Source organism: Lepidochelys olivacea (assembly GCF_965140295.1).
Source record: "Lepidochelys olivacea isolate rLepOli2 genome assembly, chromosome: 11".
In the NCBI taxonomy this organism is placed as follows: Eukaryota; Metazoa; Chordata; order Testudines; family Cheloniidae; genus Lepidochelys; species Lepidochelys olivacea.
Window position 1 is genome coordinate 64,676,470 of NC_140421.1, and position 22,984 is coordinate 64,699,453.

Below are 22,984 nucleotides of genomic sequence, written 5' to 3' on the forward strand. Positions count from 1 at the left end.
AGACAACTCAGAAACTTCAGCTAGAGCAGAACTTGGTTGCTTGTTTATTTAGTGATGTTCCTTCCATGAAGCACTGGGCACCGGTGTTTCATGGACAATGCTGGCTTCTACAGAGATGGCTATAACCTGGGTTTCTGTGTATCTTAGATACTACCTCTTCTCTAATTCAAACCACTTGAAAACTGGTGCGAGGACCCCCTCAAAACTGGATCTTTTTTTGGTCCCACTGAGCCTGTTGACGTTCAGAATATGCTGCTAGGCTTCACTATTTACCAAGACACCTGTCCAGCAAAACTCGTAACACCTGAATAATTTTAAGTATGCAAATTAGTCCCTTTGACTTGAAAGTCTATGGAAGTAAGCATGCACCTAACATGAAGGAATTTCATTAGGTGATTTGATGTACTGTAGCAAAGTCTTTATCTAAAGAGGTTGTTTGAGGTTATACAGGTTGCTTTTTTGATTGCTAGGGGTGTTTTGTTAGTAACTGCTTGAATTGTTTGACTGGCATTGAGTGTAGATGTTTTTATGATAGATGCAACTTTGGGGTTGTTCAGTAGGGAATGATAAAAATGGAATGAAGAAATAAAACCAATTCAAAAACTTAAAAACCCCAACAGAAATAGAATGTCTGCCTTTCCCGCTTTGATGGTGCGTGACTCATGAATCACTCAGACGCTAGCGCTGCAAATGGATAAAAACAAGCTAGAGACCCTGCTTCAAACACTGGAGGTGAAATGTCTCTAACCAGGAAGCTACATAGCTTCTTAATTGCACTAGACAACAGGTCTGTGAGGTTTTTGTAACCTTACCTGACACTGAATTTGTCAAAGCCAGAGATATTTACAAAGCCATTCCTCTATATGCCATGTATCATGGTTTATACTGGAAGTGGATTCCTCTCTTGTGTACTCATTTAACTTTAGTGAGAGGCTTATTTAGGAGGAATAGCTCTTATGCACAGGGTTCAATCATGGAGGGCCGCATAGGGTTCTATCTTTTCACTACTCTGGTCAAAGTGTATAAGAGGCTGGTTAGGAGGGTTAGTAAGGAAGCGTGATCTAAGGTGCCTTCAGTATCTACCGCTACATCACCATCTCCTTTGAGGCAATAGAATGAAAACAGAGCTTGAATAAGGGCTAGTTGGTGGAGGCTCAACCCTGACAAAAACCAAGGTAATGGTTGTAAGTTTGGGGGCAATAACTGGAAATGGTGGCTGAGACTATGGCCATATTCAGCAAGGTACTTAAGCCTGGGTGTAACTCAAAGTAATGAAGTCAACAGGAGAACTCACATGCTTCAAGTTACGTATGTGCTTAAGTATAGGGTGACCAGATAGCAACTGTGAAAAAACGGGACAGGGGTTGGGGGGTAATAAGCGCCTATATAAGAAAAAGTCCCAAAAAACAGGACTGTCCCTATAAAAACGGGACATCTGGTCACCTTAAGTATCACACTGAACCTATCTCAGCAAGCCAGACTGAAGCAGTGAACCTACTGCTCGTCAGTCAGAGGTGCCCTTTGCAGGGTCCCCTCACCTCCTTGGTCATTCCAGATTGCTCAGGAAGAAGCTGTCACACTGTCACCCTGTGCCTGATGAGAGGGGTGTGACTTTCTTGCAGGTGTGAACCTTGATAAAGGCATCCATAGCTTCTTCAATTTGAGATTAGATTGCTGTAATGTTTGCTGCATGGGGCTAAACCGTAAGACCAACTGCAAGCTGAAGTTACCACAGAATGTAGCTTCCTACTTCAATGTAGCTTCTTGCTGAGAATACATTACCTCTATAGACTGCGCTGGTTTCTTGTGAATAGAGCCAGCTGGAAGCTAAGGCTGCTTTGTACCAATTCAGTAGCACAAAACAGACTTGCAGCTCTCCTAACAGGCAAGTGAGGGATTCTCCCTGCAGAAAGGAATCTTCTAGTGCAGCAGTTCTCAAACTGTGGGTCAGGACCTCAAAGTGGGTCAGGACCCAATTTTAATGGGGTCGCCAGGGCTGGCTGAGACTTGCTGGGGCCCGGTGTCAAAGCCAAAGCCCAAGCCAGAGAGCTTCAACCCTGGGCGGCAGGGCTCAGGTGTAACTCAAAGTAATGAAGCCCTTGGGCTCAGGCTTTGGTCTCCCCTCCTGGGGTCCTTTAGTAATTTTTGTTGTCAGAAGGGGGTCACAGTGCAATGAAGTTTGAGAACCCCTGCTCTAGTGTTGTAGGGTCAATGTAGGGGCTTGTAAACCATAACTCCTCCTGGCCCCAGCAGAGGGGTTATCTTCCAAGCATCTCTACGCCAGCGATCCCCTGATGAAGGAATGGCCTTTTGGTGACAAGCAGCTGGGCAGAGAGTACTCCTGAGGTGGATATCTCCTGGATGGGGGCACCTCAAGATGGCTTAAAGCCAACCTAGTAACCCATGCCTGGAGCTGCACTAAGCACAGGTCGGATGGAGCTAGAATTTGAGCTTGAGGCACCGCTTCTGTCCCATGCAATATCACTGCAGCTGTGACTAGTGGAGGGGGTTGAGCCAGCATCCCATGATTTTAAAGGGAGTGAGGGACAGATGGTGCTGTGTTTTCTAGGATTCTGGAATTCACTGCCCCATTCGGTCGAGCTTGGGCTTTGAGCGAGAGATTGGTTGAGGTATGGAGGGGAGTTAGATGGCGGAATTATAATGATTTGAGGCAGGTATTATATTAAGATAGACATGGGCCATTCAAGGGATATAGACTTTGGATTATATTCTAGGCTTGTGTATGTTTTCAGTGTCGTAGTAGCCCATAGGATAGAAGCTTTAATGCAATCACAGAAGCACATGTAAAAGACAAATCTAAGCGTGTGATAATATTTAGCATTTATTTAATGCAATATGTTCAAGGCATCATTTACCAATATACACCACCCATGAAATAGATGGGCATTGTCATCTCTGGTGTACAGACTGAGCCATTGAAGCTCAGAGGTGAAGTGAATTGCTCAAGGCCACACTAATATGTAAGTGGCAGAATCACTATTAAAACACAGATTTTCCAGCCTCCCTTCCTGGCTCTCATTCCCAAAGACCACACTCATTTCCAATGGAAATCAAAACATTTGATTTGAAGGTTTCCAAATCGTGCTTTTCTTTTTCTGGTTGCTAACAGATGCTGCAACAGAGAGGTTATTTCTCATTAAAAAGCTACCTCCAAGAACATGTCATCTGAGCTATTTACATTTGCAACTGGATGCATCTGACACATGTCTAAATCTCAGCATATTGTTTTAAAAAAATAAATGTGTCTAACTGACCATGCAATAGCTATCTTGTTACATTTAACCTGTTAATTGGTTCCTGTGTTGATGGAGTCACCCTGCTGACCTTTAGCAGTTTATGGAGACTACAAATACTTCATGCTGAATAATTAACACAGTAGAAAGTCACTTCAATGAATAATGAGATATCTACATCATTAGAGATAAAACAAGTAGCTACTTTAGCAGGGTACAGAGCTACACAATTTTGTAGGCTAAGCCAGCGCTGGGAGACGCACAGAGATTTATTAGAGTAGGATACTATTTGTCTCTTTCAAACCCCATCCAACAAAGAAATGGAAGCTTTATCGTGTATCAATTTGCCTGCACTGGAAGCTTTATCTACATTGGCAGAGAGAAAAAAAAATCTGTATGGTTGAAGAGAATCTGGATAGACCATGCACCTGTTTAAAAGTTACTTGATTGGCAGGACTTGGGGTACCTTTTGGAATTCTAACGCAAAATAGATAAAACAATCACTAGCAAATCACTAGACGATCAGGTTTAACACATAAAACAATGCTCGCTCTCCAGGGTGCAGATGTAGTCAAAATGATACAAGCGAAGCAAAAGGCCCTGGCTGCATTCCATCCATGCAGCAGACTCCAAAATAAGCCAAATGAAACAGTTATGTTTTCCAGAGCCCCCTGTCCTGGCCAGCACAATCCCCTATCTTTTTCCTCTGTGGGATCAATCTTTTGCATGTTAAAGGTGCTGACATATGATGGTGAAAGGGGAAGCCATCTTAATCCTGCTATGTCTTCATAAGGAATGCAAAACAGTCATATACCTTGCATGTCCTAGGTACGTGTTTTAAAACAAAACTAAACTGAGTCTTGTTTAAGGAAAAGTTAAAACAGGTTGTATAGTTCCAAACTGGATGACTGGAAAGCTATGCATTGGAACTGCTGTGTGGCAGGCCAGCAGTGACCCTCAGGGAAGCAGGACACTACACTGGCATGATAAAGCCGATACAGGAAAAATGAAGGGGGAGTGAAGAGCAGGAGCTAGAGAGGGTGTGGGGAAATGGACATGACTGAAGGACTCATTTATGGACTAGCTGTTGGACAGTCAGAAAAAGCCCAGTACAAATGTGACTGAGGGCAAATCAAGATCCAGAAAGGAGGGTCTGGTCGTAGGAAGTTAGACACGCAGTTAGAAAAGTTACCGCAACTGTTTCACTCTTGCATATCATACTATGGTGTATTATCCCATGGTGTCAGTGCAAACGAAGGGCTTGTCCACACAGTGTGGCAAAGCATATTACAGGGGCATAAGTGGTAGAGTGCAACAGGTAAGAGAGCTTTAATTGCTTCCTGTAGATCCTGCTGGTGTGCTCTAAAAGGTTCCTAGTTCATGTGAAAGTAGTTAGGACTACAGCCTACAGATCAGAGCACTTTACAAATCACACCCGTGTAGTATGTTTTGCCATACTTAATATCTTTTACTATTTCTATACCAGAATAGTAGGTATTTTCCTTCTAGCATAAATGCAATAATTCTGCCTTTCCCAACATCCAAAGTTTACATCACAGCCAAAGTTCAAATTATGTTTTGAGTTAGAACACAAGAACGGCCACACTTAGCCCAGTATCCTGTCTTCCAACAGTGGCCAATGCCAGATGCTTCAGAGGGAGTGGAAAGAACAGGCAATTGAGTGATCCATCCCCTGTTGTCCACTTCCAGCTGCTGGCAGTCAGAGGCTAGGGACACTCAGAGCACGAGATGACATCTGTGAGCATCCTGGCTAATAGCCGTTGATGGACCTATCCTCCATGAACGTATCCAGTTCTTTTTTGAACCCTGTTATAGTTTTGGCCTTCACAACAAATAAAAACAACAAGACAAGGCTGCTGTGGAAAGGACATCTGGGACTTCACCACCAGGATCTGCTCTCCCCCACCTGGATAGATTTTTGGGATGATGTCTCGCTACAGTGAACCCTGGGACTTGGAAATGTTTTCTTCCCCATCCCACCCATCTAGCTTCTTATATTGTGTCAGAAGGAGGAATTATCTCCTGCTTTCTTTGTATTCTGAATATCTTCCAAAATAAAGCAGAAGAAAGTGTGGTATCTACGGATAAGCAAGGGTTAAAATAATATGGAGCAGGAAAATGCACGACTTTCACCTCTTCCATGGTTTAGATAAACAGAATACTTTCACAACTCCCACTATTCCTTTGCTGGTGCTATGAAATGACCTCCTCCCGTGGAGGAGTCTATAATTAGTGGTTCTTGAGGGTCTATAGATACCACAAGGAGATGCCCCTCATGTCCAGATCCAAGCCATAGTCTATTTGCAATTGCAACACTAGAAGCCACTAGTTAGCTGAATTAGTTGTAGTAATGGGTTTGGAGGAAATGGACACTACAGTTTCAATTCTCAGCAATGCTGGGATTTGATGTATTCAATGACAAATTGGATTTAATTTATACCAAGGTTACTGGAATTGAAAACCGACCAGTTGCTTGAAAAGAATTTCAGGATTACACATACAAAAGCTATTGAACTGGAAACGGAATGGACTGAGATGGACAGGTCTAGGACCCAGGACTGATTCTTTCTCAGTACCAGATCAAGCTCTTTGCAAATTATACCAAAACCAGTCATTAGAATCAGTTTTTCTTAAAATGGAAGGAGAGGAAGATTTCTAATTCAATATGTGCTTGCTGAAAAGTTCTTTAGAAATTATTTGTATTGTGAGGAAGGGCTTAGGAGCCCCAACCGCGATCAAGGACTCATTTGTGCTCGGTGCTATTACAAACTGTGACAAAGCTCTGTCCTGGCCTCCATGGGTCCCGCGTTTCCTGGCAGATTTCGCTAGCCTCAGAGGCTCACTGTGACCCTCCACATAACCCTTCTATCTCTAGAGACAAGGGTCACAGTCTACTGAGCCATTTTCATCATAAGCCAGCGAGGGAGGTGAGGAGAAGTTATCCTTCCTTGTACAGTCTCTGTTGTCTCCCAGTCTCAGTGATTAATCAGGGGGCAAAGGTGATGGGGGGAGCCCAGGCCCACCCTCTACTCCGGGCTCCAGCCCAGGGACCCTAATAGTATCAGCTATGTTAGCTGACCTTCTAGAAACATAACATGTACAATTCCCTGGGCTACTTCCCCCACAGCAGCCCTCACTTCAAGCTCCACTTCACCCTTACCTCAGGGCCTCCTTCCTTGTGCCTGATATGGTGTGTACTACTCAGCCTCTCCAACAGTGCAACTTCCTCCCACAGCTCGTGACATGCATACCCACCTGACTAACTGGTTTCAGCCAGCCCCTGACTGGCTTCAGGTGTCCCAATCAACCTAGTCTTCTCCCTGCCTTCTGGAAAGTTCTTAACTGGCCCCAGGTGTCTTAATTGACCTGGAGCAGCTGCCATTTCAGTTATCCTGGTACCAGGGATTTGTTTAGCCTGGAGCTAATATATCTATCTCCCACTACTTTTCCATAGCCATCTGGCCTTGCCCTGTCACAAAACAAAGATGATCCCTGCCCTAAAGAGCTCATGTTGTTTTGATCTACTCATCCAGATGTTGGAGCATTAACAAAGCTTCCATTTCAATAGAAGCAACTAAGGCCCTGATCCAGCCAGTACTCACAACATGAACAACTTTACATCCTGTACTAGTCCTATTAGGTGGTATTTTCAAGAGTAGCTAAGTGACTTAGGAGCACAACTTCCATTGGACTTTCATTGTAAAGCAGACCTTTCTATGGGTATGTAGGTCACCTGGGCACTTCTGAAAATACCACTCACTGAGTTCAACAAGATTATTCACGTATGTGAACTTCCTCTCCTACTTAAGTGTTAGCTGGATCAGCACCTAAACTAGGCTTATTTTCTTGCACAGCAATTTTTGTAGTGCTTGTCTGTGCTTTAGTTTGTTTCACAGCTTAGTCCCAAACACCGACTTAAAAAAAGGAATTATTTGCTATAAGGATCAATTAATTTATATCTTTCTATATTTAAGACCAATCAGGCCGAGTGGGAGAAGTTGTTACTCCTCTAAGTTTGAATTTACTTCTTTGTTTTTTTTAGCATAAGATGTGCCAGTGTAAACATAAGAAAATGTTATAATTTCAACAATGCAAAGGTACATTTGATCTCTCAGAAACTTATGTGGTTAAAGGTGTTCAGATTTTGAGTTATCCACAATTTTCTTTACTGACTATAGTAATTGCTTCTTTTAACTTTTCTGATAGGCCCATTTATTTCATTGCATGCAACACTGAATATCTGACAGTTTCATTTTTATGTTTAAAGAATATTGACTTTTTAAAAAAATCACTCTGCAAGATATTTGGGTCTTATTGATAAGCAGATTTTGTGATCCTATGATATGTCATTAATCTTAGTTGGAATTTCATTCTTCATTCTTCTAACTTTTGAAGTTATGTTTAAAAGACAAGTCATTCACTAAGTGTCAATAGCAGCAATAGCCTTTCCAGCTTTTGCAATCGTTTGAAAAAAAGTTATACATATTAGACCAAGGTTATGTGCAGCAGTATTTTGTGCACTGGAAGTCACCTGCTAGTTTATATACTCCCGGTCAGCATTTAAACCACAGACTGTACAGTCTGCTCAACTATTCTTCTACAGCACTTGAACAGAGATGGCACCTGGAAAATCATCTTCCCAGCATGCCAACCGCTGGCCAGCCCCAAGGGTTCTGGTGGACATCTGGTGTGGAGGCAAGCAAGAACCATAATTTGAGATCCGACATCGACAGATCTACAAGGCATCACTAATTATTTCACTGCTCCAAGCATGTGCAAAAGGAGAGGAAATATTGAAACCATTTCCCCAGTATGGGTCCTGGGCACGAAGGACCAGCCAGGGGGTGCAGAGAGAGAGAACTGGTTTCATATTCCTGAAGAGTTGTGGGGTGGGAGCTCCGTTTTCAAGAGTTAGAACTTTAAGCTCCCTTTTTATTCCAATATTAAAGCAGACAGACAAGTTCTATTACTGATATTACTAACCTGGCCCCTTTATCAGCTTTACCCTCAGGTGGCATTTGGAAAAAGCAAATCTCTAGAATAGTATTAAAAATATCTATCTTGGCACAGTTATTACTACATTGCAAAAGCAATATCAGACACCTACATTCAGAGAGCTCTAATATAGCATGGTCCAGGGGGTACAGAACTAGAGGATACAATTTTAAAACAGGTTTCAGAGTAGCAGCCTTTAGTCTGTACTCGCAAAAAAGAAAAGGAGGACTAGTGGCATCTTAGAGACTAACCAATTTATTTGAGCATAAGCTTTTGTGAGCTACATCTCACTTCATCGGATGCATTCAGTGGAAAATACTGTGGGGAGATTTATATACACAGAGAACTTGAAACAATGGATGTTACCATACCCACTGAAACGAGAGTGATCACTTAAGGTGAGCTATTACCAGCAGGAGAGTGGGGGGAAGCTTTTGTAGTGATAATGAAGGTGGGGCATTTCCAGCAGTTGACAAGAACATCTGAGGAACAGTGGAGGGTGGCAGTGGGAGAGGGGGGGGAATAAACATGGGGAAATAGTTTTACTTTGTGTAATGACCCATCTACTCCCAGTCTTTATTCAAGCCTAAGTTAATTGTATCCCGTTTGCAAATTAATTCCAATTCAGCAGTCTCTCGTTGGAGTCTGTTTTTGAAGTTTTTTTGTTGAAGAATTGCCACTTTTAGGTCTGTAATTGAGTGACCAAAGAGACTGAAGTGTTCTCCAACTGGTTTTTGAATATTATAATTCTTGACGTCTGATTTGTGTCCAAAAGGACACTAAACTATCTAAACTACTACATGCCACAAGGAGCCACAACAGTGGTTCCCTTAACCCACCCAGCAATATTGTTAATCTATCCAACTATACTTTTAGGACAGATTCTTCTGCTGGGCTATCTTGGGGCCTCTCCTTCTGCCCCTCCACCCCCACGAACATGATACAGTTTTGTGGTGACTTAGAATCCTATTTTCGACGTCTCCAACTCAAGGAATATTTCCAACACACCATTGAACAACATACTAACCCACAGAGACCTTCCTACCAAGACTACAAAAAGAAGGATTCTGGGTGGACTCCTCCTGAAGGTCGAAACAACAGACTGGACTTCCACATAGAGTGCTTCCGCTGACGTGCATGGGTTGAAATTGTGGAAAAGCAGCATCACTTGCCCCATAACCTCAGCCGTGCAGAACACAATGCCATCCACAGCCTCAGAAACAACTTTGACATCATAATCAAAAAGGCTGACAAAGGAGGTGCTGTCGTCATCATGAATAGGTCGGAATATGAACAAGAGGCTGCTAGGCAGCTCTCCAACACCACTTTCAACAAGCCATTACCCTCTGATCCCACTGAAGGTTACCAAAAGAAACTACACCATTTGCTCAAGAACAAATCCACAGACACACCCCTGGAACCCCGACCTGGGGTATTCTATCTGCTACCCAAGATCCATAAACCTGGAAATCCTGGAAGCCCCATCTCAGGCATTGGCACCCTGACAGGAGGATTGTCTGGCTATGTAGACTCCCTCCTCAGGCCCTATGCTACCAGCACTCCCAGCTATCTTCGAGACATCGCTGACTTCCTGAGGAAACTACAATCCATTGGTGATCTTCCTGAAAACACCATCCTGGCCACTATGGATGTAGAAGTCCTCTACACCAACATTCCACACAAAGATGGACTACAAGCCATCAGGAACAGTATCCCTGATAATGTCATGGCTAACCTGGTGGCTGAACTTTGTGACTTTGTCCTCACCCATAACTATTTCACATCTGGGGACAATATATACCTTCAAATCAGCGGCACTGCTATGGCCCTACAGTATGCCAACATTTTTATGGCTGACTTAGAACAATGCTTCCTCAGCTCTCGTCCCGCAACGCCCCTACTCTACTTGCACTACAATGATGACATCTTCATCATCTGGACCCATGGAAAAGAAGCCCTTGAGGAATTCCACCATGATTTCAACAATTTCCATCCCACCATCAACCTCAGCCTGAACCAGTCCACACAAGAGATCCACTTCCTGGATACTACGGTGCTAATAAGCAATGGTCACAGAAACACCATCCTATACTGGAAACCTACTGACCGCTATTCCTACCTACATGCCTCCAGTTTTCATCCAGACCACACCACACGATCCATTGTCTATAGCCAAGCTCTACGATACAACCACATTTGCTCCAACCCCTCAGACAGAGACAAACACCTACAAGATCTCTATCAAGCATTCTTACAATTACAATACCCACCTGCTGAAGTGAAGAAACAGATTGACAGACCCAGAAGAGTACCCAGAAGTCACCTACTACGGGACAGGCCCAACAAAGAAAATAACAGAACGCCACTAGCCATCACCTTCAGTCCCCAACGAAAACCTCTCCACCGCATCATCAAGGATCTACAACCTATCCTGAAGGACGACCCATCACTCTCACAGATCTTGGGAGACAGGCCAGTCCTTGCTTACAGACAGTCCCCCAACCTGAAGCAAATACTCACCAGCAACCACACACCACACAACAGAACCACTAACCCAGGAATCTATCCTTGCAACCAAGCCCATTGCCAACTGTGTCCACATATCTATTCAGGGGACACTGTCATAGGGCCTAATCACATCAGCCACACCATCAGAGGCTCATTCACCTGCACATCCACCAATGTGATATATGCCATCATGTGCCAGCAATGCCCCTCTGCCATGTACATTGGTCAAACTGGACAGTCTCTACATAAAAGAATAAATGGACACAAATCAGATGTCAAGAATTATAACATTCAAAAACCAGTTGGAGAACACTTCAATCTCTCTGGTCACTCAATTACAGACCTAAAAGTGGCAATTCTTCAACAAAAAAAACTTCAAAAACAGACTCCAACGAGAGACTGCTGAATTGGAATTAATTTGCAAACTGGATACAATTAACTTAGGCTTGAATAAAGACTGGGAGTGGATGGTCATTACACAAAGTAAAACTGTTTCCCCATGTTTATCCCCCCCTCCCCCACTGTTCCTCAGATGTTCTTGTCAACTGCTGGAAATGGCCCACCTTCATTATCACTGCAAAAGTTTCCGCCCCCCGCCCCCAACCCCCGGCTCTCCTGCTATTAAGATAATAGCTCACCTTAAATGATCACTCTCGTTACAGTAACACCCATTGTTTCATGTTCTCTATGTATATAAATCTCCCCACTGTATTTTCCACTGAATGCATCCGATGAAGTGAGCTGTAGCTCACGAAAGCTTATGCTCAAATAATTTTAAAACAGTGTTTTAATTCATTTCTCCACTACATGTAGGATGCGTTTTATTAAACTAGTAAGGACCAAATTACCCTTTCTCTACTGGGAAGGTGCATATGTAACACTGACAGACCCCGGTCGTCAGCGGGCAGGATCAAACCTGGGACCTCTGGAACTAAATACATGAGCCTCTACTGCATGAGCTAAAAGCCATATTGCTATTGGCTAAGGCTGTAGAGCAGACTTACTAATTTCTCTCCCTTTCTCTCTCTAAGTGGTATCAGTGCCACTGGATGGGTCAGAACACCATGCCCAGGAGGTATGTGGGTTACACATATAAGGAGCCCATCTTTCTCCCTAACCCTTCTGCAGCAGAGGAAGTGTGGTGTGTTCAGTGGAAAACAAAAAGTTACTCCTCCTTAAGACACACTCAAATGTGATCCACTCCAAAAGGGAACAAGGATGCAGGGCAATAGTTTCTGCACTTTCTGCACCAACCCAAGAGCTTACATCCAAATGCACAATTCCTACATTATTGCCTACCGCAGGGAATCTGGCCCTAAATGATTCCCAGGACTGTATGCTCCTGATTAGAGCTGGTCAGAAACAGGAATTTCTGTTCTATGGGAAATTGTGAAATTACAAAAACCAAGTTGTTCTGAATCAGAATGAAAAGCAAGAGTTTCAAAGTTTCCCGTGGAAGGAATATTTTGATAGTGTCAAGTTATTTCATTTCAATGAGGTCAAAATGTTTTGTTATGATTAAGGTAAAAAAAAGTGTTTCATTTTATACTGTTTATTTTATCTAGACTGACACTATACATGCACATTGTCATATAAAAAGTCAACATAAAGCCAACAGATTCTTTTGTGAATCTGGGGCTCGGCACTCAACATAGCTCCAGTGAATCCGATGGAGCTACATGGATTTAAACTATCTGAGGATCTGGCCCACAGACAGCAAACCAAACTTGAGGCCAGGTTCTCTTCTTAAATATGCTGTTGATAATGAGGAGTAATTTGAGATAGTGTAAAACTGGTGAAAGTGAAAGGACCCCTTGTTTGTAGATCTTGAATATTTCTCTTATGTCTGTTAAACAAATGGAGATTATTTGGGGGTCTACCTCCTATGAGGAGAGAAAAAAAAACACATGCAGGGAATAGGTGTAATGCTGATAGACACCAGTCATTGGCAGGTGGGATGGAACCTGGGACCTCTAGACCTTAGTGCATGAGCCTCTACCACATGAGCTAAAAGTCAACTTCTTATTCGCTAAAGCTATAGAGCAGACTCAATCTCTCTCTAAGTGGTCTTGGTGCCACTAGATGAGACAGAATACCACACCCAGGACATGGGTGGGTTACACAGGAATCTGAGAAGACACCCAGGGCAATCTACTTTCATGTTAGAGACACATTTTAACAGAAGAGATTAGGGATCTCAAGAAGAATATACCAAACACTTGCACTATTTAATTGGCTGCCCAGATAATTTTGGCAAAGTTTCCCATTGGGAAAGATACCTTTTATGTCCACTGAAATCAGGCTACATTTTTCCAATTAGAGAAATTGAATAATAAGAGGTGGAAACTAAGTGCAATGTTGCCAATTTAAGGCACTTTTGATTATTTGTTTGTATTGAAGTGTTTTGCTCCCATGCAGTATTTTTCAAGCCTTACTGCCTACAAACTATCACTAAAAATTAGATAGATTAGAAAGATACTTCTTAGGAAAAAGCACACTGTTTCTCTGTTGATTTTGTTGTATGCATGGTAGCTACTTGCAGCTAAACTCTCAAATGCTGACCATACAGTACTGTCTTTATCAAGCAAGAGGAAGGCTCAGTTCGAAGAGGTTTCATTTGAAAAGCATTCCCGCATGTCAGTGGCTAAGACGTGCAGTTTAGTTTGCCTTTCAGATGATCCAATAACTCTCTGTAGATCACTTTATTAAGATTGGCTAAACCTTCCAGGAATATTTGAGAAAAATACAAACAGAGCCTAGAGAAAGTTAATTTGGGGTGAAGTTGTATAAAAGATTGAAGTATTTTCATATCGCCTGGAGAAATATCCAAAAAGATGTGACCCTTACCATTGTTTTTGTCAAAATCCTACAAGGAAGCAATAATAACTTGTATTTCCCCCATTAGTTCAATTGGGCAAGATATTCTCCATCTTCTGACTTTATCAAGCATGTAATGTTGCTGGACCCTGTCATACTGCGGTCACATTTCACCCCACAGGTCAGCATTTCTTCAAATAAATGTGTCCACAGCATTTTCCCATTATTCATCCAGCCATAGAGATGATTGAATAATATTCTGCAAAGACTGTATTGCCCCATCAATTTTCACATAATGTATTGGCGAATATATTATACGACTGCGCCTATTAGCAGTAGAAGACTCCAACTGTTTATAAGGGGAGCAGCTTTTCCAAAAGCAGAGAAGAGATGAATGGCCACAAAAGGTTATCAGCCTCATTTTGCAAGTGACAAACCATCACCACTTCCTTTGGTATTTACAACCACCACATTAATCATAGCGATATCTTTCAGACACAGTCTAAGTGGAAAGAATGAATGCCAGACACATTCTGTGACAATTCAGCATTAAATGATGGACAGCTACTGAGGGCATAGCTATAACAAAAAACAAAGACAGAAGAGCATTAAGCCCTCTGGGGACAGAGAACGCATTTTAATTTGCTTTGTACAGCACCTATGACAATGGGGCCATGGACCATGACTGGGGTAAATAAGTGCTATCACAATACAACAAACAGAGCTATGATAAGACATTGTGTGTTCCCTAAGGCGTACAGAAGTCACACCTATGAACAAATGCCTGTAACATATGCATTCCATGGTCTAAAGTAGAATTACTCCATGTATATACTCGTGAAGTTGGAAAGCCAGTAAGACGCAGATATGCAGTGCTCAGTTCTAGCTTGTAAAAATATTGCTTTGCTGACCATATAAAATGTGCAGACAGTGTATAGGTTTGTATGATTAAAGATTTAAGCAATTGTCATGGGTATCACATGTATTTGTAAAAAGAAAAGGAGTACTTGTGGCACCTTAGAGACTAACCAATTTATTTGAACATGAGCTTTACATGTATTTGCATCTTTTGGGCTGTAAAAATGCATAAAAGGTCTCCAAAGCAGCACAGTACACTAGTCAAATGGTTCATGCTTTGTAATTTAGGTAAGGATAGCTATGCTAGCAAGTAACCATCAAAGATCAGCATCCCCTGCCTGTCTGACCCTACAATGGTACCGTCTGCATGTACCTCTATGACTCATGAGAAGTGAAATTTTGGTTCAGGAGAGTATGGATGTAGCCCGACTTCTTCCAGCCAAATTGTCAGTTATGAGTTCGATAAAGAAGTATTTTTTTCCTGGGGCTTCAAGCAAGAAAATAGCCAGTGGAAGACAAGTAGTGACAGCAATCTTGCTCATGATGAAAGACCTGATTACCACACAGGATTAAAGAGTTCTGAATTGATCCTCTGAAAAGCTACAGTTTATGTTGTTGTAGTGTTCCAACATCACGAGGTTATTGCTTGCTGGTCCACAAAGACCTGGCCACCACAGAGATGTTTGGGGGAAGTTAAGGGACGGAAACTAAGCCATGGAACATAATTCTTAAAACACAAGTGAATCAGTCTTATTTTGCCAGTGGTTTATACCCTCTTTACTTTTAGTCTCAGATGCTATAAATTCTGCATGCTCCATTTCCCCCCCAAGGATAATTAAAGTCTTTGTTCCTTTCAGGAACAAGAACTTCAAGTCTTTAAAAGAAAACAAGCCCAACCTGAGCCCTCACTGGTTCAGTACCTTCTTTTCTGAGAATCTGTCACATTCTCCACTACTCTGCTCGGATCAGGCCATAGGGTCCAGCTGAGCTTTCTTGAGTTACTCAGAAGTCTCCATGCTCCCGCTATCCTTCCACACCCTTCTAAGAGTTGACTCTCCCAATAAAATGAGCTGGGTCTGTCTTATATAGGCCCAGGACCCTCCCACTCTCATCAGCTTCTGAGAAGACTGTGTTTGATTAGAGCCAGCTGGACCACCTACAGCTAATTGGGTTTCCTCCCCCATATGACAGTTCATTCTGTCAGAGCCTCCAATGGTTTTCATCAGTCTGACCAATTTGCTGATTCTTTACAAGAATGAAAACTGGGTTTCGAAAGAAATGCTGGACATGTTAGACATGACTATCACAGAAACATCTTGCTGTGCATCTGGGACATGTTGGGTGCTTCTGGAAACCCAGTAAGAGCACCCAACACCCTAATCTAGAACCATTCCTTTTGCCCTTACCTCAGGAATCCAAGAGTTCTTGGGCCCAAGGCTACCTTGGAACACGCTCTGTGTAGCCAGAAGACCCCAAACCTTCATTTTCAGCTGCCCAAAGTGCCAATTTCAGCAAACAGCTTTTGGAAAATTCTGGCCTGAGCATTTTACCTGGTTGTTGTCTTACTTGACCTTTTGATCTTGTTCTTTTAGAGTCAAAATACAAACTGCGTTTCTGAGCTGCCATTACGTGGTCATCTCCAGTTTCTGGCAGAATGCGAAAAGCATCATGCACAGTGCACTAGCAGAGTTTGCTTTCTAGGATCATTTTTAATGTCTAGTACTATAAAGTTTTCATAATACTGGATCCATTTTTCCCTCTGGGTCCATGTGACATGGACTCAGTGTTTACATCAATGCTAAGCAATGATGCAAATCTCCATGATGTCATCATTTCCTCTTTAATAGTGTATGATTTTTTCTTTCATTATTACATTTTAGTTCCTTCTTTTTCTGCCTCCTCTCTCTTTTCATTTAGGCTTACTTGCTGCCATATGCACTGGTTAAGAGTTACCTTTAAGAAGGATTTTTTCCCCCAAGCTACATTTAGCAGAGCCACTGGGAGTTTCCTGCTTCATTTGCAATGCCTGTGCCCCCCGGGTGACTTCCTAGGCTGGTTCAGAGGTCTATGCCTCTGAAAAAGGTGATGTCTCAGAGGGCAAACAGCTGGTATTTCATTATAAAGGGGCTCACAATGTGGCTGTTTATGCCTCCCTGAGGCTGGAATCTGCATGGGGAAAGCACAGTTTGATGGAGTTTACTCAGCAGGAAAAGGAATGTTGTGTTGAACCAAACCTACCAGACTTGGCAGGTTTTACATTTTCTCCTTATTCCCCCTCTGCTCGTCCTTTTAAAAGATACATTTACATCTTGAAGCCAGATTTAACATCCACCCCCCCCCCCACACACACACACACCCTGCAGATTTTATGATGGACCTACTCAATGCGTTTTGGGCTAGAGCTGCTGCTGTATCCAGGTGTGGGACTCTTGCCTTGATCATACCTTCCCGTGTGTGACAAGCCATTGCAATGGATGCTAAACATATGTGTGACAAACCTGCAGTGTAGTGTAGCATGCAGGACCTGCCTATCTCCTGACCTCATTGGCCAGCCGTATTACAGGCCCCTCGCCCTCCGTTTTGTGTGAGTTTGCCATCACATCACATTTTACTTGCATAAGTGCTCATGGAAAGCACATTTTAAGTTGATGTTGACACGGACTGGTGGATTCCTTCCTCTCTTAGCCTTTACGGAGAGCCCCAGAGCACAGTCACACCACTTGTGCTGTGTGCTGGATTCCAGCTTTTGCCCAGAATGAGCCGGACTTCCTTCAGACCCTTCAGCCCATCTTCCCACCAACGCCTGACTTAAGAGATCCTCCTCCACCACGTCTTGGATTTCCCTAGCTCAAGCTGGTTTTACAGTCACATGGTGAAATTAGACAGCGTGCAGCTCATTAGAACTACAGCCGCTCAGAACTATGGCAAACACAGTGGTGCCATCGGGGGGGGGGGGCACAGTACATTTAGGCTGGCCTTGCAGAGCCAATTTACAGAAAAAATAGAGATGTTTGCTCCCCAGTAGGAGCCCGGAACAGCTGAGAAAGGTTCCTATTCATGTACAACAAGCTGGTTTTACAGGTCAGTTCCCTTAAGCACCATCTGGGTTAAAGTCCTAAGACCCATCTGCATTACAGAAAAAGCTGTGATAGGAGACGTTTATGTAAAATGCTTTAATCTGAGATTGACATTTTGCTGTCAGTGTGGAGGGAGGATAATCTGGTTAAATGTGGCTTTGCAAGCCCTTTGAGGCAGCTAATCATATGCACTGAAGATGCTTAATATCAGTTTCTAAAATTTGTTTCATAACTTCTCCCACTGATATGGAGCCAGAGTGACTAATGGAACCGTAACACAGACCACTACCAGTCACTAGAGGGAATTATGAATCACTGGGATCTATGGTGCTCCCTATGATGTTTAAGGGTCTGTTCCCCCCATTGATAGGTGGTGTGGCTATATATCCTTAACCCTGACATGACTTAATGGGAATTAAGCACATCTACCACCACTCAGTAATGGCCGACTAGTTCTGTAACAGGCTAAACGCTGCAATTTGCCTGCTCATCTGAGTGTTCCAGTGTGAGAATCAGGAAGATAACGTATCATCCCTGTCCACAACTTCACTGTAATTAGATGAAGTGCCTGTACTTAAGCCTGGTCTACACTGCCGGGGAAGGGAGGAGAATCGTTCTAAGTTATGCAACTTCAGCTACGTGAATAACGTAGCTGAAGTCGACATACTGAGATCTACTTACTGTGGTGTCTTCATTGTGGCAAGTCAACAGCTGATGCTTTCCCGTCGACTCTGCCTGCACCTCTCGCGCTGGAGTCGACAGGAGAGCACTCGGCGGTCAATTTATCGCGTCTAGACTAGTCTTAGCCTTGGAGCAATTTGAGGGCTTGTCTATATAAACACTTAGGCCATGTGCACACTTACAAGCTTACAGCGACATACCTGTGCTGCTGTAAGCCCGCTCCTATAGCTGTGTTGTGCTGAGGGGTGAGAGCTCCCCCATCAACAACGTAAAATGAGCTTAGCGAGCGGCAGGAGAGCATCTCCCACCGACATAGTGCTGTGCGCATGAGTGCTTATGCCGGCAAAACTTATGGCTGTCAAGGGGCTGTTTTTTTCACACGCCTGAGCGACAAAGGATTTGTAGACATAAGCGCTAGTGTAGACATGGCCTTAGCTTCCAGCAAGCAGGGGTGTAAGCCTACCTCGCGCCTGCCCGCCACGCCACGCCTGCCTGTCTGGGTGGACACTGCTGCTGCGCCCTAAACGTTCCAAGGTGCACATTGATCTACCCTACTTTGACATGAGAGTAGATCAAAGTGCAGTACAGATCTTTTAATGAACAGCAGCAGGGTCCACATGAACACATAGGGTATGTCTACACTGCAAGTAAACACCCACACCTGGCCTGTGCCAGTCAACTCAAGCTGCAGGGCCATTTTGTTGCAGTGTAGACTTTCGGGTTGGGCTGCAGCCTGGGCTCTAGGATCCTGCCAGGTGGAAGGATTGGGCTGCAACCCAAGCCTGGAGGTCTATACAACAATGAAACAGCCCCGCACCCCAAGCTCCACAAGCCCTAGCCAACTAGCACAGGCCAGGCTCACATGTCTAACTGCAGCATCGACATACCCTTAGTGCGTGGCAGGCTAACACCAGATAGATTTTACACCCCAAATTGCTGCAAACTAAGTGTTCATATAGGCAAACCCTATGTGATTGTGAGGGCTTATTAGTTTTGTCTCAGCATCTGTGGTTGTATATGTAGCCCTGGCAACTTCAGGTGGTTCTCATCTTATGCTAATTTTGATGCTTTGGTCCCTAAAAAAAAATTCAGATAAAATGTTTGGAAAAGGTTGATAAACCCTTTAATTCTGGCATCAGTTGAGCCACTAATTGGTCCTCGTACAATTTTGCAAAGTCAAAGTGACAGCCTAGATGACCTAGTAGACCTTCTCCATCTTCAGATTGTGTGGTTTTAATCAAGACCAACAATTGTAAGTGGTTATACAATTTCTCTTCTGCTAAAGACTGAAACAAGTACTGAATGCAGGCTCACGATCCCCCTAACCCGCAAGTGAAATCTTCTAATCATGCATACTAAACATTTTAGGGGAAATGAAGATTATGTTGGGACACTGGCCCAGTTTATCCTTGTCAACTCTCCTGAGAGCAAAGGAAAGAAAATTCACCTGCTTATTTTCCTTCCCGTCCAGGATTCAAATCTCTAGTCGAAGCATAAACACCTCCTATGAATGTCAATGGGAGTCACACGCATAGAGGATAATAGATACAGAAGGAAAAAAGTCTCAGTCAAAAGGCAGGAAATGAAAATCTCCAGTTGATTCTACAAATCCAGCCATCCTTTTTATTATTGTTTCTATAAGCACCACTGTGCCAGGCACTTTTGCCAACAGCAATTCAGAGATAGATGCAGCTTGCAGAGGCCGGAGCTGGCAATTATCTTATGTCTTCAATTTACTTTTTGAATTTAGTGCTTATAAAAAGCAGGGGAGGGCCAGTCCCGGAGAGGCCTATTTATATCCAAAGAACAGGTACAACATGAGCAGTGGCTAAGTCATCTTTCCCACTCTGCCCCACCGCTGCACGTCAGCCCCAGCCTGTCATCACACAATAACCTTTTGGGTCACAACCAATATGGATTGCATTAGAAACGGTGGCCAAGAGGTGAAAACAACTAAGGCCGTAAGTTTCCAGTGGAGGTACCTGTAATTAGGCACCTAAATCTATAGGGACAGAATCATTCCAATCTTTAAACAGAAGTCCCCATGGTAATCAATGAGTTCTTCTTAAAAACTGATGGCATGGGTCTGGCTCAAGTTTAGGGATCTGAGACGTGGCTGGGATTTCAGAGGCACTGATAACCTGCAGCTCTTTGAAGGCAAACTGGGAAATTCCAGAATCCATTTCCCATTGATTCTGAAATCAGTACCACCGCATCAGGGTATTTTTTGCATGAAATTTAATCTATATTTTGGCAAAACCTACACAAATCCTGTTTATCTTCAACGGAGGCAGTCAAACCTGCACGCACAAATTCTTCTGCAGAAATCTTCCCCAAAGCACCTCCACCCACTATCATGAACTGTCTCTGATCAGCTCCCCACTCCCAACCCCAGTCTTAGTGATATCATCTCCACTTCCTGTCTCTTTCCTGTCTGCTAACACAACGGATCAGTCTGCTTGGGTTCTCCTCCTGCCTCTGGCTCCCTGTGTGATGCTGGGCAAGTCACTTCCCCACTCTGTGAAATGGGGATAATACTCAGTCATAGAATTTAGAGATAGAAGAGGCACATTGGGTCCCACCAAGTCCATCTGCCAAGGGCCAATGTAGGATTATTCCCTATAGTATATTCTCCAGTGATTTGTTCAGTCAGGTTTTAAATATTCCAAATGATGGAGATCCCACCACTTCCCTTGGAAAGGCTCTTGTACAGATCACAGTCAGGAAGTATTTCTGGTACTCTACCTACATCTCTCCCTACCACCCATCCCCCAACCCACGTACCCTATGTTAAAAGAACCTTATTAAGGCTGCAAAGTTAAGCACTTGAAAGTTAGGAAATGCCATGTGGATCACCATTGCTCCACGGGGCCTTGCCATGGAGTCAGCTCTGTTCTGTCTCGCCCTGCCATTGCCAATGGTCCAGTCATCTTGTAGATCCCTCCATGCAGGGCACAGGATCTCCAGATGGGGAAGCTAGAGCAAGACAGACTCCTTACACCCTAGATGAGCACTCCCAGTTTCCAACCATAGCTCTTTCTTACTCTGTTTTCCTGTGCCCAAGCTTCATTATGCAAAGTTCTTTCTAGTAAAGTTATGGTGACCACTCACCCAGAGTATATCCCGCTCAGTTCCAATGCCCTTCTATTAGGCAGTATGGATAATTATTTATCATCCCCTTAAATTATCTGTTTAAATAAATACCATCTAAAACAACAATTCTCAGTAGGTGGAATTAGGACTAAACAAGATGTAAATAATGCCAGGGGGGCTGGCTTTTCCCTGTCTCCCCAATAGAGGGAGCACAGAGCTCCACCCCTGATTCTTCTGATCACTGGACTTACAAGGCCAGCTCTTGAGGGGTAGGGAGGGATGCAGAAAGGTGTAAATTTAAGAAGGTCCTCCTCTATTTTGACTTGCATCTTCCTGCTTTGTGGAACTCAGGTGACACCTGTTTAGATTTCCCTACAGGAGTAAGTTAGTGTAAGAGCGGCAAAGAGTCCTGTGGCACCTTATAGACTAACAGATGTATTGGAGCATAAGCTTTCATGGGTGAATACCCACTTCGTCGGATGCATGTGAGTTACTTACACAACTTCATATCACCTTTGAATTGTTGTCAAGGACTTAAGGGGATGGTTAACCTATTTCCATGCACACATATATTGCTTTTTCAGTTGCAGGGCCGCATCTTCAGCTGGAATAAATCACCACAGCTCTGCTGATGTCTATGGAGATCCACCATAGTTTATAGCAACTGAGGGGAATCTATCTTACTGGCCAGGTGAATTCACAGAGTTGGCATTTGAAAAAGAAAATTCCATTAACTGGAAAGTGAGTGAATTTTAAATAAAAAATAATTGAAGACATTTAAATGTGGAACACTGAGTTGTCCTTTAGACAGTTTTCAGACCGTAATTGCACTTTAAAGAGCTATTTTAGTCTGAAAAAAATGTCCATAAAACACACATTTTCGTCTTTGGCTCAGATTATCTTCTCCCTGTGTGTCTTTGAGTCATATCTGCTTACTTTACGGACAAATACATTTTTACTCCTCTTTACTGCACCGGAGAGCCAATGTAACTCTGCATAAGCAAGGTGGACATATCAACAAAATTGCTAACTTCCAATTGCAGAATCTGTATTTGTGCTGGAAATGGCCCACCTTGATTATCATTCACATTGTAGGGAGAGTGGTCGCTTTGGATGAGCTATTACCAGCAGGAGAGTGAGTTTGTGTGTGTGGTTTTTGGAGGGGGGTGGGGAGGTGAGAAAACCTGGATTTGTGCTGGAAATGGCCCACCTTGCTTATCATACACATTTTAAAGAGAGTGGTCACTTTGGATGGGCTATTACCAGCAGGAGAGTGAGTTTGGGGGGGTGGGGGGGCGGAGGGTGAGAAAACCTGGATTTGTGCTGGAAATGGCCCAACTTGATGATCACTTTAGATAAGCTATTACCAGCAGGAGAGTGGGGTGGAAGGAGGTATTGTTTCATGGTCTCTGTGTATATATAATGTCTTCAGCAGTTTCCACAGTATGCATCCGATGAAGTGAGCTGTAGCTCACGAAAGCTCATGCTCAAATAAATTGGTTAGTCTCTAAGGAGCCACAAATACTTCTTTTCTTTTTGCGAATACAGACTAACATGGCTGTTACTCTGAAACCTATATTAGCAGTGATGTTGTAAGAGGCAAACACACTACACATGAATTCTTCCCATCCCCAGGTTTATTTTGCAGTGCTGGCATGGAACACTTCTGACTGGGAAACT